Source organism: Octopus sinensis, linkage group LG14, assembly GCF_006345805.1.
Source record: "Octopus sinensis linkage group LG14, ASM634580v1, whole genome shotgun sequence".
NCBI classification, from domain to species: Eukaryota; Metazoa; Mollusca; class Cephalopoda; order Octopoda; family Octopodidae; genus Octopus; species Octopus sinensis.
Window position 1 is genome coordinate 5,251,297 of NC_043010.1, and position 17,500 is coordinate 5,268,796.

General features: G+C 34.8%; 1 protein-coding gene and 1 pseudogene across 2 annotated transcripts in view; both read right to left on the reverse strand.

Moving 5' to 3' along the window:
• Positions 1 to 17,500, reverse strand: part of LOC115219539 (protocadherin-18-like) — a 254,770-nt gene that overhangs the window by 137,213 nt on the left and 100,057 nt on the right. The gene's annotated exons all lie outside the window — the stretch shown is intronic.
• Positions 2,143 to 2,261, reverse strand: LOC115219569 (annotated as a pseudogene).

Here is a 17,500-nt window from a genome sequence, read left to right on the forward strand (position 1 = left end):
CAACTAAAATGCACTCAAACAGAGGATGATAAAGTGCTTGTTTTTAATCTGTTTGTTTTCTTTAGAGCAGTACGTTTCCAAGTATCTTATTGCCTCTCTTTATCCATGTAATTATCTACTTAGTTTCTTCAAGAATAGAAGAAGTAACATCCACTTTTTTTGTTTATAACGGCAAAAACATAGGATTGGTAAACAGAAATAAAATCGAAAGGGTGGGTGGGGGGAGAAAAAAAGGTCAGAGAAATAAAGAAAAAAACACAACAAAGTTTTGATTTAAAAAATGTCACAGGAAAAATGTCACATTTCATTCAAATACCTAAACTACTACTACTACTACTACTACTACTACTACTTACTACTACTACTACTACTACTACTACTACTACTAATAATAATAATAATAATAATAATAATAATAAGTACCAGGAACTGGTTCTCATGGCCTTTGATCTTAACTGATTGTAAGTGTTATCATGTACATTGTTTTGTCTTGGTATAAAAGATGGGCTACAGCAAATATTCTGCTCAATAACACAGATTTGCTTGTCAGTTGTTTGACCTTAACCAGTTGAGCATGTCCCTTAGTGGCTGACGGTATGTGCATCTCTGATCATGAACAGAAGTGGTGGGGGAGCATTATAGCTGTGTGTTGAAAGGAATTCTTAGAGGTTTGGATAATTCACCTTTGGAAACATGGGTGTTTTATTCAACATCCTTAAACAATCCTTATTCAGAGACCTTTTGAGTGGGATGGGCTACTCGACCAGAAGAAAATTCTAACTGGGTCCACCTGCAAGGTGTTTATTTTGATATGAGATCACCATGTTGTGCATATATGGTTGTGATGCATGTGCCTGGTGTACCCTTATCAGATGTGTAGTCATGATAGGTATACTGGGCTTCGTATATTTTACTCCAGTGTCACTTTGATTGCATGCACTACTCTCTCTCACTCAATAGTAATAATAATAACAATAATCATGATCGTGATTATGATTATGTTTGACATAATTATCATTGTTGTCATCATCATTGTTATCATCATCATTGTTGTTGTCGTCATCATCATCATCATCATCATCTTCTGCTTATGTCCACATTTCATGGTGACCGAATGCTTTGTAAATAAGTTTGCGAATGAGCCAAGAAAAGCATAAGGTTGAGAGGTCCCTTTAGGCACATCTTATTGAACAAGAATACAAACCCCCTTAGTGCTGGTGTCATAATAAATGCACACTGTAAGTGGTTGATGATAAAAATTCATTCAACCATGGAAGCCAAGGCAAAAATGAAGTGAAAGAACAAGAAATGGTCACTCTACTCTATGATGACAGTTACTAAATGACAGTAAAATTAATTTACCCTTCAGCATCCAGATTACTTACTTATGCACATTGATTTAAATTAATCATGCATTATATCATAGTTTTGAGATTTTGATGATGTAATTGTTTATATTTAGAATGACATTGTTGGATAAGTGTGAGAGGTTGGATCCAGCCAGTTTGAACTTAAAACAGGTTGAATATTTGGGCCAAATATGGCTAGTTTAAATGGTAAGCAAATAATATATTAAATCACTTTATAACTGATGACATTTGACTTTAACTTATACACAATGACAGCACTGTCTATATAATCCCTTCTACTACAGGCACAAGGACTGAAATTTTGGGGGAGGGGATAGTCGATTACATCGATTCCAGTGTTTCACTGGTACTTAATCTATCGATCCTAAAAGGATGAAAGGCAAAGCCGACCTTGGTGGAATTTGAACTCAGAACGTAGTGACGGGTGAAATACCACTACGCATTTTGTCCAGCATGCTAACATCTCTGCCTTAGCACTGTCTATATAATGATATTACATGTATGAGGAAAAGAAAAAATCAAGTTTTATTTAATGCCTGGAATAAAATATTTGTTTCTAATTGTGGCACAAGGCCAGCAACTTCGTGTGCAGGGGACTAATTGATTACATTAACCCCTAGTATTTGACTGGTACTACATTTCATCAACCCTGAAGTGATAAAAATCAAAGTTGACCAGTGTAAGATTTGAACTCATATACTCCTTTACTCTTTTACTTGTTTCAGTCATTTTACTGTGGTCATGGTGGAGCACCGCCTTTAAAAATGCGTGACGCTTACAGCACCTAGGTTTCCCAAGTGGTCACCCATCTAAGTACTAACTAGGCTTGACGTTGCTTAACTTCAGTGATCAGACGAGAACCAGTGCTTTCAACGTGATATGGCCAACATTTTGAGGGGAGGGTATTAATTGATTACAACAGACCCAGCATTTTATTTTATCAACCCTGAAAAGATGTAAAACAAAGATGACCTTGGTGGGATTCAAACCATATAATAAACGTTTCTAATTTCTAATTTAAACACAAGGCCAGCAACTTTTGCAGTGAATTGATTATCTCAATCCAAGTATTTGACTATGTTATATACTATATTATATCAACCCTGAAAAGATGAAAAGCAAAGATCTCTTTGGTAGGATTTGAACTCGTAATAATTATTTCTAGTTTTGGCACAAGGTCTGCTACTTCTGAGGGAAAGGGACTCTCTCTTTCTTTTTTCTTTTAATTGTTTCAGTCATTTGACTGCAGCCATGCTGGAGCACCGCCTTTAATCGAGCAACTCGACCCCGGGACTTATTCTTTGTAAGCCCAGTACTTATTCTATCGGTCTCTTTTGCCGAACCGCTAAGTGACGGGGACATAAACACACCAGCATCGGTTGTCAAGCAATGCTAGGGGAACAAACACAGACACGCATACATATATATATATATACATATATACGACGGGCTTCTTTCAGGTTCCATCTACAAATCCACTTACAAGGCTTTGGTCGGCCCGAGGTTATAGTAGAAGACACTTGCCCAAGGTACCATGCAGTGGGACTGAACCTGGAACCATGTGGTTGGTAAGGAAGCTACTTACAACACAGCCACTCCTGCGCCTATTAACTCCCCAGTATTTGACTGGTTCCAATCCTCAGCAGATATTGAACTCAGAACATAAAGAAGCCTGGGATAAAAACCACCAAACATTATTTCCATTGCTTTAATGATTCTGCAAATCCACTCTCCTTATCATGAATAAAATGATGAAGTGAAGTCTTCCAGTGACTATTTTTTGTAATTTTTTTTTCCAGTGAATTTTTTTTCCTAGATTCAGAAAAATTCACTGGAAACATTTATTTTAGAGAAACATCATTATAAAAAATTTATTACATTGCTTTATCTTAATTTTTATCTTTTATCTATTCCTAGGATCAGTCATTGGACTGCAGCCATACTGGGGCACCATCTTGAAGGATTTAGTCAAAGAAATCAATGCCAGCACTTACTTTCTTTACATCTGATTTTCTTTTGCTAAACCGGTGTGTTATGAGGATGTAAATAAACAAACACCTGTTGTCAAGTTGTGGGAAATATACAAACATAAACATGAACACACACACACACACACACACACACACACACACACACACACACACACACACACATACACACATGACGTTTTCCCACAATTTCTGTCTCCCAAATTCACTCAGAAGTTATTGGTTGACCCAACGATACAGAAGAAGACACCTCTTGCCCAAGGTTCCACACAGTGGGACTAAACCTGAAACCATGTGATTGCAAAGAGAACTTCTTAACCACACAGCCATGCCTGTGCATATAAATTGCTGCCAGACATTATTGAGCTAGAGGTGATTAAAGTTGCTGATTATTGCTATGGAGAAGGTCCTTCTATAATAAGTATACAACATCCTAAAGAGATTTCAGAGCTAAACACAAATACAATGAAAAAATTCAATGTTCTTCAAGTTATTGAAGTAGAATGAAAGGTCATGTAACATATTTCTACTAGAATGGTTAGCGCTTATATTATTTTGATTGTGAAGATCAATGGATGTTTGGACCTGCAGGGCACCTGACAAAATGTCTTGTGGTATTTAATTATGGCCTCTTAATTTGTTGAAATCTCGTTGAGGTTAACTTCACCTTTCTTCCTTCTAGCATTGCTAGAATAAATAAATATCAGTCAAGTAGTTAAGCCAATTTCATCTCTTCCGTATCTAGGAATTATAAGAATATATATTGACACCAGTACTTAGCAGGTACTTATCAATACTAGGAAGATGAAAGGCAAAGGCAGTCATGGATTTCTGTTATATTTCCTTTTACTTTCAGAATGCTTTACATTTCTATTAAGTAGGCCCCAGTACTTGACTGGTACTTGATTTTATCAACCCTGGAAGGAGGATAAGCAGAGTTTGTTGTTACCTTTCCTTATAACTGCATTCATATCTTGGATGATTTATAAAAATATTAAATCAACTCTAGTACTTGTTGAGTGCTTGATTGTATCACTGCTAGAAGGATGTAAAGCAAAATTCATTTTAGTTTTCTATAATTCCATTCACAGCTAATATTCGTCATAAAAATATAAATGGAGTGTAATTCATTGGTATTTCATTTTATCAGCCCTGAAAGACAAAAGATATATATTTCTTTACTACCCACAAGGGGCTAAACAAGGACAGACAAAGGGATTAAGTCGATTACATCGACCCCAGTGGGTAACTGGTACTTAATTTATCGACCCCGAAAGGATGAAAGGCAAAGTTGACCTCGGCGGAATTTGAACTCACAACGTAACGACAGACGAAATACCGCTAAGCATTTCGCCTGGCGCGCTAACGTTTCTGCCAGCTCGCCGATATAGTTGACCGATATCTTTTGAAATTTGAACTCAGACCGTAAAGGGTGTAATTAAATTCAAAAATACTTAGCTCTCTAGTACTTCTGCTAATCAACTACCTCAATCAATACCATGAAATAAACTTGGAATATGAAATTTTGTATCTATGTTAGATAGAAATCATTGTTTTGAATGTGTGATTATATATATATATATATGTGTACGAAATCATTATTTTGAACGTGTGAAAATTGTCTACAAAATCAAATTTAAGAACAGAAGCACTGTCAGAGCATCATGTCAAGATGTTTTCTGTGATATTAAATGTTTCAAAAAAAATCAGCAATGGTGAGATAAATATCAGAGATGCTTTGCTCCACACAAAACCTGCAAGAGCTACTCAAAAATATTCCAAATTCTTCTTCTGTATTCATTGCAATGCTGGAAACCCTTTTATTCCATCAGCAGATAACTCGGGGTCACAAGTATTCCAGCACTTAGCCTGTATGCTTCACATAACAGGGCAGTGAAGTATGGATAAACCTTCACTTGTAGAAGGGTTCCATCTGGGGTCTCTTGTTCACTGGAACCACCTGTTGCCATGCCTCTCCCCTTGGTGACTGTCTCGAGTTTGTCTGGGTTTCAGACCATTCTTCTGCAGGGAAAAGCACATTGTGGGACCCAGAACTGTTATGTTTTAAGTCTCTCAAGAAATTATGATTGTCATGTAACTTCAAGTGTGCCAGTCACAATAACATCTATGTGTGTGTGAGTGTATGTGTGTGTGTGTTTGAGTGTGTTCACGTGTATTTGTGTGTGTGTGTGTGAATATGTGTACGTGTGAGTGCATGTGCATGTACGTAAATATATGTACCAATACTTATGTCTACATGCATCATCATCATTTAATGTCCCATTTTTCTATGCTTGCATGCATCAGATGGTATTTGCCACGGCAAGTTTTCTATGGGAGATTAGAAATGAAGAACATTGCTGGTATGATGGTACTGCTCACTTACGACCGTCATGTGATGTCAAGGACAAGAGTACACACATCATGTGATGTCAAGGACAAGAGTACACACATTATGTGATGTCAAGGACAAGAGTATACACATCATGTGATGTCAAGGACAAGAGTACACACATGTGATGTCAAGGACAAGAGTTCACACATCATGTGATGTCAAGGACAAGTGTTCACACATCATGTGATGTCAAAGACAAGAGTACACACATTATGTGATGTTAAGGACAAGAGTACACACATTACGTGATATTAAGGACAAGAGTACATACATTATGTGATGTTAAGGACAAGAGTATACACACACACACGCCCACATGTGCACATACACACACATATGCATGTACACACACACATATGCAAGCACGCATGCATGCACATATGCATGGACACACATTTTCACACACACGTGCACATATGCATGAACACATATGCATACATGCAAAGATACATATATATATATAGGTGCTGGAGCTACATAAAAAGCACTCAGTTTCTAAAGTGGTTGGCATTAGGAAGGGCATCCAGCACATGCCAACACAGAAGATGTATACACATGCTAAATGATGATGATGATGATGAAGATGATGCTGCTATGTGTAAATATATGTGTGTGTGTGTATACATCACTAAAGTGACAAAGGGCACTAATTAGCACCAGTGTTGCTAGAAATAAGAGTTAAAACAAGTCAATAGCCACAGAAACGCTATCTTAATTATTGACTTGGGAGCTTGCCTCACTTGTCAGTAATTAAGACAGTGCTTCCATGGCTACTAAGTTGTTTTGACTCTTATTTCTAGCAATATTAGTGCTGATTAGTGCTCTTTGTCACTTTAGTGATGTTTATATTTCTGCCTTTAGGTTGTAAAATTGCGAATTAGCCAACAATATTATTTATATATATGTGTATATATATATACACACACCAAATCCACTTGCAAGAATTTTGTCAGCTCTGGGCTATAGTAGCAGTCCTGAGTAGGACTGAACCTGAAACCACATGATTGAGAAGGAAAATATTTAACCACACAACCATGCCTGCACCTACATATACATACATATTTACATACACATATAAATATAAATATGAATATAAATATATAAATATACATATATATATATATATAGATAGATATATATACATATATATACATATATATACATATACACACACACACACACACACACACACACACGCATATATATAGTGAATTTTTAGTGAATTTGGTAGACAGGAAACTGAAAGAAGTCTATTGCATGTGTGCACACACACACACACACATATATATGTGTGTGTGTGTATGTCTATATGTATATGTATATGTTGGCTTGCATGCCTAGCCAGCAGGGTGGTGTCATTCAAAAGCTAAAATGATGCAAAGCATATTGTGACCAGTGATGTATAACAACACCCAATAGTCTACTTGGTCATGCAATCATATGATATATGTACACACACACACAACACATACACTAATACATGTACACATCCTAGCCACTAGACCATTCACCACCACCCCATACTATATAGGATACCAAAAGGAAGATGCTTTTAACATGTTGAGTAGACTAGGGATACCTACCACAAATTGACTAAGAATTACAACAGATCAGAGAATGATGTTAAATAATGCCAAATCTCAGCTGAGCAAGACATTACATCATCCATATTAAAGGAGAACAGACTTGCAGATGCATTAGCTCTAACAGAAATAAACGATAAATCTCATGCTAGTAACAACAATGTTATTGTGGATATAATAAGTTACTATAACAATATATAAAAGAGAAGGTTGAATAAAAAAGAAGATGAGTGAATCATATGGAAGTTAAGTTAATTAAAACTTCAATTGGATGAAAGTAAAAATGGAAGGGAAAGCATTTAGATGAAATTCAAAGTGTTTTAGCAGCAATCAGGGGCAGAAATACCATTTTGAAATCACGGTTTTAGAAGGAAAATGTAATACAAGAGTACATTAGAGAAGAAGAAAATGAAAATTTCTACCTTTGTTTATCTTGAAGGCATTCTGTCTAATCAAATTACATATATGCGTTTCTGAGTACATACATACATACAGACAAACAGACAGACAACAGACAGACACGCACACACACACACACACACAGATGGGCACACAACACACACATATATATATATATATATTATATATATATATATGTTTGTACATGTGAGTATATTTATATATATGTATATGTATATATATATATGCTTATATGTGTATATATATATATATACATGTGTGTATATATATATATATATATATACGTATATGTATGTATATATAAATGAATAAATACATATGTACATATGCATATGTCTATGTGCATGCATGTATATACATATATATATATATATATTTCCTGAGCGTCCAATAATACTTTATTTTTATATATATATATAGATATATATATATATATAATAATACTTTATAATTATATATATATATAGATATATATATATATATATACCTATACATATATTCATACATACATGCATATATATATATATATATGTGTGTGTGTAGAGAGAGAGAGAGAGAGAGAGAGAGAGAGATGATTTGATGATAACTGCAAAAGGCAAATCAAAACTATGACAAAAGAGAAACTACAGAGATGGAAAATGAAAATATTGAAACCATAAACAAGACGGCAAAATATTTCTTTTTTCAGAAGTGGGGAAACCATTTTAGAAGTAGATAATCAGAAGACCGTATAATTTCTATTAAATAAGAACAACTTCCATTAAGTAAAAGTAACATGGAAAAAAAAAAAAAAAACACTTTTGCCTATACAGAACGCAGCGATGAAATACAAAAGAGAACCAAACAAGACCGGAACACTGAAATCAAAACAGATAGGATTAAAGAAACAAGGGAAAAAAAATAACAGGATAAAAATAGAACCACAAAACATACTCAAGATGAAACAGAGAGAAAAATCACTCCATGGCCATTACCCTGTGAGGCTTAACAGAGAAGATGTGAGCCTAAGTGAAAGCCAACAATAACTCAAAAGCATTGGATTAAAAGCAGAAATGGAAGGATTGATTCTTACTGCCCAAGATCAATGCTTGACCACAAAGAACTATAAAAGCAGTTATAAGGAAAACTGGCCCTTACATGAAATGCAAAATGTGCAACAAGTACAATGAGACAGTTGACCACATCATCTCTGGCTACCCAGTCCTGGTCAAGTCTAAATATATATATACAGACATGACTGAGTGAGTAGCTACAGCCACTGGACAATTAGCCAACACCTCAACATAAAAACAAACAAGAAGTGGTATAAACATATGTCAAACAAGGTACATGAGAAGAACTGGGTCATAATTGTCTGGGATATGTCTGTTCAAACCAACAAAGGAATCAAAGGGAATCACCCAGACATAATAATCAAGGACTGGGAAAAAAAAACACATGCTTACTAAAAAAACTGTGGTTCATTATGACCAAAATATTGTTCAAAATGAAGTGGAGAAACTGTCAAAATTCAAAGATTTTGAAACTGAAATATTCAAGATGTGGGGCATGAAAGCAAAAATAATACCAGTAATAACTGAAAAAAAGAAATTATCCTCGTTTCTACTAGGCATAAGGGCCTGAGGCACAGTCAATTACATCGACTCCAGTATTCAACTGGTACTTTTTTCATTGACCCTGAAAGAATGAAAGGCAAAGTCAACCTTAGTAGAATTTGAACTAAGAATATAAAGAGCCGGAAAAGAGCTCTAAGCATTTTGTCCAGAATGGTAACGATTCTGTTAGCTTACCACTTTAATGATGATGATAATGATAATATAATAATAATAATAATAATAATAATAATAATAATAATAATAATAATAATAATAATAGCCCTTTCTACTAAAGGTACAAAGTCTGAAATTTTTTGGAGGGGACTAGTTGGATACATCAACCCCAGTACTCCACTGCTACTTAATTTATTGACCCCAAAAGGATAAAAGGCAAAGTTTCCCTCAGCAGAATTTGAACTCAGAATGTAGCACAGGCTAAATACAACTAAGCATTTCACCAGGAATGCTAATGATTCTGCCAGCTCACTACATTAATAATAATAGCAATAATGATAATAATAATAGTAATAATAATATTGGTGTTAGTAGTAGTAGTAGTAGTAGTAGTAGTAGTAGTAGTAGTAGTAGTAGTAGTAGTAGTAGTAGTAGTAGCAGCAGCAGCAGCAGCAGCAGCAGTAGTAGTAGTAGTAGTAGTAATAGTAGTAGTAGTAGTAGTAAAATACGAAATTATAATAATAATGATAATATTAAAATATATGTTCCTTTTGTAAACACAAAATAATTTTTGAAGATAAATTATTGAAAATTTATTATAGACAAAAATAAAACATAGGTTTAAATAATTAAAAATGCAACACATGCAAATATAATTCACACACACACACACACACACACACACACAGATGCTTGCACATGTGCAGACACATAGCACACACATATATGTATATACACATACACACAAACACTCACCCATGTGCACATACACTCACACATACACACACACAGAGGCAAATAATAAATTATCCAGTGACTGAATTTTTCAGACAAGTGAGGTACATCAAAGAAAAGATATAACCATTATTTTCGTAATGAATTGATCTTAAAAATTAAAAAAAAATGTTTTGCAGAAAAAGATGGAGAAATAGAAAGGATTATGGTAAAAGTGAGACAATCTAGATTTCTAGATAGCAAAAGATAAAAGGAAGGCAAATACAAACAATGTAAAATAGAAAACTGTTATGTATTGACTAAGAAAACAAACTGTGAAGCTCGTTAGATAGGTAAAAATATTATATTTTCAGGGATATTTCTCTCCACACACTTGAACAAATATGTGAATGCAAAATGTTTGTTTTTTATCAAAACATTAAAGATACTATATTAAACCTTGACTGTGTGATGCACACATACTCTCTCTCTCACACACAAAAAAGATTTTCAGTGGGGAAGCATTTACATATATATATATACGTGTGTGTGTGTGTGTGTGTGTGTGTGTGTCTATATATATATAAATATAAATAATAAGCAGTACTATGAAGTTGCATAGCATTACCTTTAATTCTTTAATTTATATACTGCCTTACCTAGATCATATATGAATTTATGTGTGTGTGTGTGTGTGTGCGCATATACATATCTGTATATATATATCTATATATACATATATATGTGTGTGTGTGTATGTGTGCACACGCACACACACACATCTCTGTGTGTATTTTTGTTCCTGTGTTTGTCCCCCCTCTCCCACCACTCAATAGTGTTGGTTTGTTAATGTCCTCATGACTTAGCAGTTCAGCAAAAGTGATTGATAAAATAAGTACCAGATTTTAAGAAAATGAAAAAAAGAAGTTCCTGGAGTCAATTTCTTCAACCCTTCAAGGCAGTGCCCCACCATGGCCACAGTCCAACGACTGGAACAAGCAAAAGATAAAAAGCTATCAGTAATTGCTAGTGTGTATGGCCAGTCACAATGATGAGCATTTCAGTTCATACAATCAACTGAGGAGCCTGCTTGTTAAATTAACATGCAAGTGGCTGAGCACTCACAGACACATGTACCCATAACATACTTTCCAGGGAGATACAGTGTAACACAAATTGTGATAAAGCTGGCCCCTTTGAATTTCAGGCACTACTCATTTTTGCCAACTGAGTGGACTGGAGCCACGAGAAATAAAGTTTCTTGCTGAAGGACACAATGGACTGTCAGGAATTAAGCTCACAATCTTATGATCATGAGCTGAATACCTTAGAAATATAATTATTACAAAAAAAAGTATTGAATAATCAAAGTGTTTTGGGTTTTTCATTTTCAAATGCTTCTCTGTCAATTACCAAATAATTGAAAATAAAAATAAAATTACAGAGATGTACTTGCATAGCAAGTGACCTAATCTAAGATCGTGTACTGGAACGAAAAAAATTGCAATGTGGAAGGTGTTTATAAGCCATTTAAGCAACACACAAAAACCGTTAGATTCACTTCAACATTTAAATTTAATTTGTAAAAATATTTTCGTCGCTTTGAGACCGCGACCTGTTTGTTCACTGACAAAGATTTCTCTCACTCCAAGTTGTTGGATGACTCTACTGAGGTCATCAGCCCATTAACAGGCTTTGTTTTGAGTCCTGCAGAGTGCCCAGCAAAAGCCACCTTCCTTAGCAAAGCAGGCTTGGTAGTATTTTAGGGTTAACCTGATCATGTTACAGATGCAGCATGGAATTTTGTCAGTGAACAGGTCGCAGTCCCAAAGTGACAAAAATATTTTGACAAATTAAATTTAAATGTTGGAGTGAATCTAACGGTTTTGTGTGTTTCTTAAATGGCTTACAAACACCTTCCATGCTGCAAAATAAACTTATACTTTTCACATTCTATGTGTCATTTCTTAAGGTCCACCAGCAATGTGAATGAAATGACTACAGCAAGTTGTCACCGCACTAATTTATAGGTTTGGTGTTCAATTCTGGAGAATGTAAACAAACCTCTGTAAGGATCAGAAACAATTTTATTGTAAATAAACACTCCTAGAAATTCATCACAGTTATTCTGCACAGCCAGGCAAACTAAAACGGTGAAGTGGAATTATGTATATAGCCAGAAACAAAATGAGATACTTCATTAATGGCAGTAATAATATTAATGAAGTGTTTCATTAATGACAATTTCTTTTTAACAATAGAAGTTTCCGTTGTCTTGTCCCCAGTATTATTACGATAGAAAGTGACTTCTAGACATTGATTATATTCGTTAATTACGGAGATGGTCGTTATAAAACTTAATAATGAGGTTTTAGAGCAAAATGACCAATCAACGGTCGGTAAATCTTCAGTGCAGAAGAAAAGTTACAAGTCAACAGAACAATGCAATAATCACTCAGACACTTTGCCTAAGGAAAAAAAGAAATATTATGATCAAAATACCACTTTTTTTGTATTGGCACAAGCATCAGCAATTGAAGGGAGATATTAGAGAGGGTAAATGCCTGTGCCTGAAACATTTTAAAGTGAAGAAGGGCCTTGTACAGGGTCAGTCCCACTCTCCAGACTAGTGGTTCTCAACCAGTTTTCTCCTTTGGAATCCTTTGATTCTTATTTTACATGGATGACCCTCAGAGCCATTCAATGTTTGAAAAATCTTATACTTTAAGGATTAAATATTATGAAGAATTATATAAGAAAAAATTGTTAAAACATTTGGTGTTTTGTAAAAGTATAACCAACGTATTGCACATAAATTTTAACAAAAAAATCATATATGGACCCCCAAGAAACACATGGACCCTAGTCGAGAACTGCTGCTCTAAACAATGTATGCACTTGCCCCAAAAGAAAAGCTAGTCTATATTATTCAATACAGATGAAGTTGCAGGTGTTACATTTGAGTTTTCCTTCTAGTGAATTGCCTAAACAAAGACTAGATTTCTCTCACCCTCAGTTGTTAGGTGACTGTTGACTATGCTGAGGTCATCAGCCTATTGACAGGTTTTGTTTCGAGTCCTGCAGAGTGCCCAACAAAAGCCACCTTCCTTAGCAAAACAGGCTTGGTAGTATCTCAGGTGTAGTCACTGCCAACCTGACCAGGTTACAGATTGTACTGTTTCATGTTACCAGTAGCGTTAATTCACTCTTTAGTGTTTAGGTTATTCTGTGAAACATAATACTTATTGATTCACATTGTTTTGAATTAATCATGCTTCATCTCATACCATTTGAGTTTTGGATTATTTCAATGTTTATTCTTAGAATGACATTGTACGGTTGGTGCAAGAGCCTAGGTCTGATCAGTTTGAACATAAAACAAGAAGAATATTTTGGCCAGATATGGCCAGTTTAAAAGCTAAAAGGTTAATTAAAGAAAAATTCTAGCATTGGATAGAATTCCTTACAGTATTTGATCCAATACTCTGTGCTCTGATTTCTAATCCTGCCAAGTCAACTTTGCAGTGGATTGGTGGAACTTTTTGGGTATCAACTGTCTGTCTTCTTCAAAACAGCTAGCCAAAGCTTATATCGGTGTAGATATAGGGTCAAACCTGAAATTGATTCTGATATTTGCCTGGTACTTATTTTATTGGTTATAGGCCATGAGATTGAGAACCTTTTGACTCTTACACACACACACACACACACACACACAACATATATACTGTTGCATCACCAATTGTTATGATGATACTTTTTTACACTATAACCATGTAGTAACAATAAAACATATAACAAAGCAGGGTAACAACAATGTAACAATCCAACAAATTCTCCATGAACTATACATGAACCAAGAAATGATATTCCAACAAACTACTAAAACAACACCTTACGACTTCCTATGATTAATGCCTACTCTGTCTCTTTATCTCAATCAGACTGTTACTATTTATAGTCGTTTGGTCAGTCTACTCTTGCAGGGGGGGGGGTCGTGACTCTCACCACAACATCTCTCCTTTTGAGATTTTGGCTTCCATAGGAAACGAAATTTGTCTTATTTTATTTTTATTATTATTTTTTTTCTTTCCAACACGTCTCCCTTTTTGAGATTTTGATTCCCTAGGGAGTTCAATACCGTTTCCACTCAGGAATTATTTCTAAATGTTCAGCCTGTTTATGTTTTCTATTACTGCTCTTTCTAGGCTCAATCTCTTTTGGCGCTGGCACATTAAACATGTCATAAAACACTTCCATTGGAATTTCCTTCATTTCTTCCATATTTCTAGTTTTTAATTGATTTAAGTGTCTCTTATACTCCCATCATTGGCCTTTTATTAAATACATCATGTTTCCAGTTCTTTTAGTCATTATACCCTCCTCCCAAACTTTTTACCATTCTTGTATATTTTGAAATGGACTTTGTCTCTCACATCAAAATGCTTTGTTGAATTTTTCATATTTTCTCACCACATTTTTTTCTTTGGCAACAATTTGTCGGAGATAGATTTTGTCTTCCAAGTGAACAGTAGCTCTGCAGGTGACTTGCCTGAACTGGTATTCAGATTGTGCATTTTTCTGTACACTCTTAAGAATTGAGTTAGTGCTTTGTCATTTCCTAACTCATTCTTTGCTTTTTTTAGTGCTCACTTAAAAGTGTCTATGAACCATTCTGCTTGCTCATTTGATCTTGTGTGGTAGAAAAATCGACACAAACTCTGATTTTGTTTTTTTTTTTTCCTAATACACACAGTTGGTGCTGCCCATTTAGAATGATCTACTTTTTGAATAATTCCAATTTTCTTTAGTCTGTCTAATTCTTCATCTACCTGTTTTATTGCAGCATAAAGTACCTTTCTATTAGGTTTGAACATAGGTACAAGGTTTTCATTTATTTGAAAACATGCTTCAGTCTTAGTACAGAGGCTTAATTTATCAGACAGCACTTCAGGGAACAGGTTTTTTAATGTTTTCTTCAATTCATTTGATGAGTTACTGGTGGGACAATCATTTACAGCACAGACTTATAGGGAGGTCCCATAAATCAAATAACTCCATCCAATCTTTACAGAACAGATTGGTTGCATTTTTTAACATGAAAACTTTTGCTCCACAGGTTTTACCACAAACTTGGATTTACTAATCAGTAGAATTACAGTGGGATTACTCACTCTGAACAATCCTTGATGCTTATAACTACTTGATGCAGTTAGCCAGGACCTGGAATATACCTGAGAGTTATTATGGTCCCCAGCTGGGTAATTTATCCCTATATTCTCATCGTATATATTGATAAATATATATATAAAATAAGGTAGTTTTGGTGAAGTATTGTGAGGTATAACCTTAAAGAAGGTTGTTGTGTAAGGCTCTAACAATGCAAAGTAAGCTACAAAAGAAAAAGGAAACAGAATAAAGCTGCAGTTTTATCTTCTAGTTCTATATTTCAGGGTTAAGACCCCACTCTTCAGGACATTTTGAAAAAGTGGTAGTTGAGAAAGTTCATTGCTCAGATGTGTAAATATAGGTATGTTAATGCAAACAGGAAAAAAAAAACCCGTCAAAATATGAGTGTATGTATATTTTTTATTAATATTTAGTAAAAGGTCTGAGAGTTTCATGCATTGGCGCTTATCAAACTAGTCTGTGCCAACAATGCACAAAACTCTTGGAAATTGAGTCACTCTGTTACTTCTGCTAAATATTAATATATATATATATATATATATATATATATGTTTAATGAAATTTGGGAAATAAAATTCATATACATATATATATATATATATATATATATATATGTATATATATATATATAACGGGAAGGTTTACAAAAATAAACAAAAGACGAAGCCAGGTGGAATACAAACAAGCAAATGTATTAGTATGGCGCTCAGGAATAGAAATAAAACAAGTCTTTTACGTTTCGAGCCTATGCTCTTCGACAGAAAGATACACAGAAAAGAAACACGGAGAGAAACAAGGAGAGAAAAAAAATGCGTGTAGAAGCTAACGGTCCATCATGGCATATATATATGAATTTCATTTTTCAAATTTCATTAAACTTATGGTCTACTGAGATATCCTCATCTTATTGATCTTGGAAGGAAGAAAAGCAGTTACCTTTGGCAGAATTTGAACTCAGAATATAAAGGAACAACCACAAGGTGTTACATGTATCAAACTACCGATTTTTTGACACTCCTCACCCTTCATGTACACATGCAACTCTCGGGTTTGCTTCTATTATTTTATATTTATTTGTTATATACTTCTTTGAATGAAATTCCTCTTTTCCTCAAATATTTCCTTCAGCCCCCCATCCCCAGCCCCCTAATCTTGACATTTTTCATCTTTATAGATTATCTGCTCCTAGTTTGTGAGTCAGATTTGTTGGCTGTTGTTGTTGATAGTTGTTGTTGTTGTTGCTGTTGTTGTTGTCGTCGTGATGCTATTGATGCTCATTAAGAAGATTATCAATCCCTGCAACAGAAAGATTTACCTTTCATCTTTCCAAGAACGGCATCCGCACAAACAATGCGGGAAAGTAGGTGTGTAAATATCATGGCTGACCCTCTATCTCCTCTGTTGAATAAATAGATAAACACACAGTTTCACAACATCTATATACACACACAGACCTGTATATATCTATATCTACATCTATATATATATGTATGCATATATATATATATATATACACACACACATGCATATACTTAGTCTTGATGTGAATTTAAGCTCTGTGAAGGCTGTTTTGTAACAGCTTAAGATAAGGTTGAAAGATATTTGACCAGTTTCATTGTTGCTTGGTTCATCAAGGTAAAAACAGTTGAAGTGGAGCTGTGTGAATGGCCAGTTTACAGATCCTCATCATCATCGTCATCGTCATCGTCACCATTATAATCGTCATCATCATCGTCATCATCATCGTCATCATCACCGTCATCATCATCGTCATCATCAACATCATCATCATCATCATCATTTAAGGTCCACTCTTCCAGGTTTGCATGGGTTAGAGAGAATTCATTTATACAAACTTTCTATGGTTAGGGTAACATTTCCCGACAGGCACCTATGTTTTTTTTTCACCCAAAACTGGAAACAAACAACACTGCATGCATGATGGTGATGCTTGTTTACAACTATCACATGATGTCAGGACAAGTTCACACACACATACGTGTGTGTGTGTGGTAAAAGTGTTTGCTTCCCAACCACATGGTTCTGGATTCACTCCCACTTTGGGCTGGCC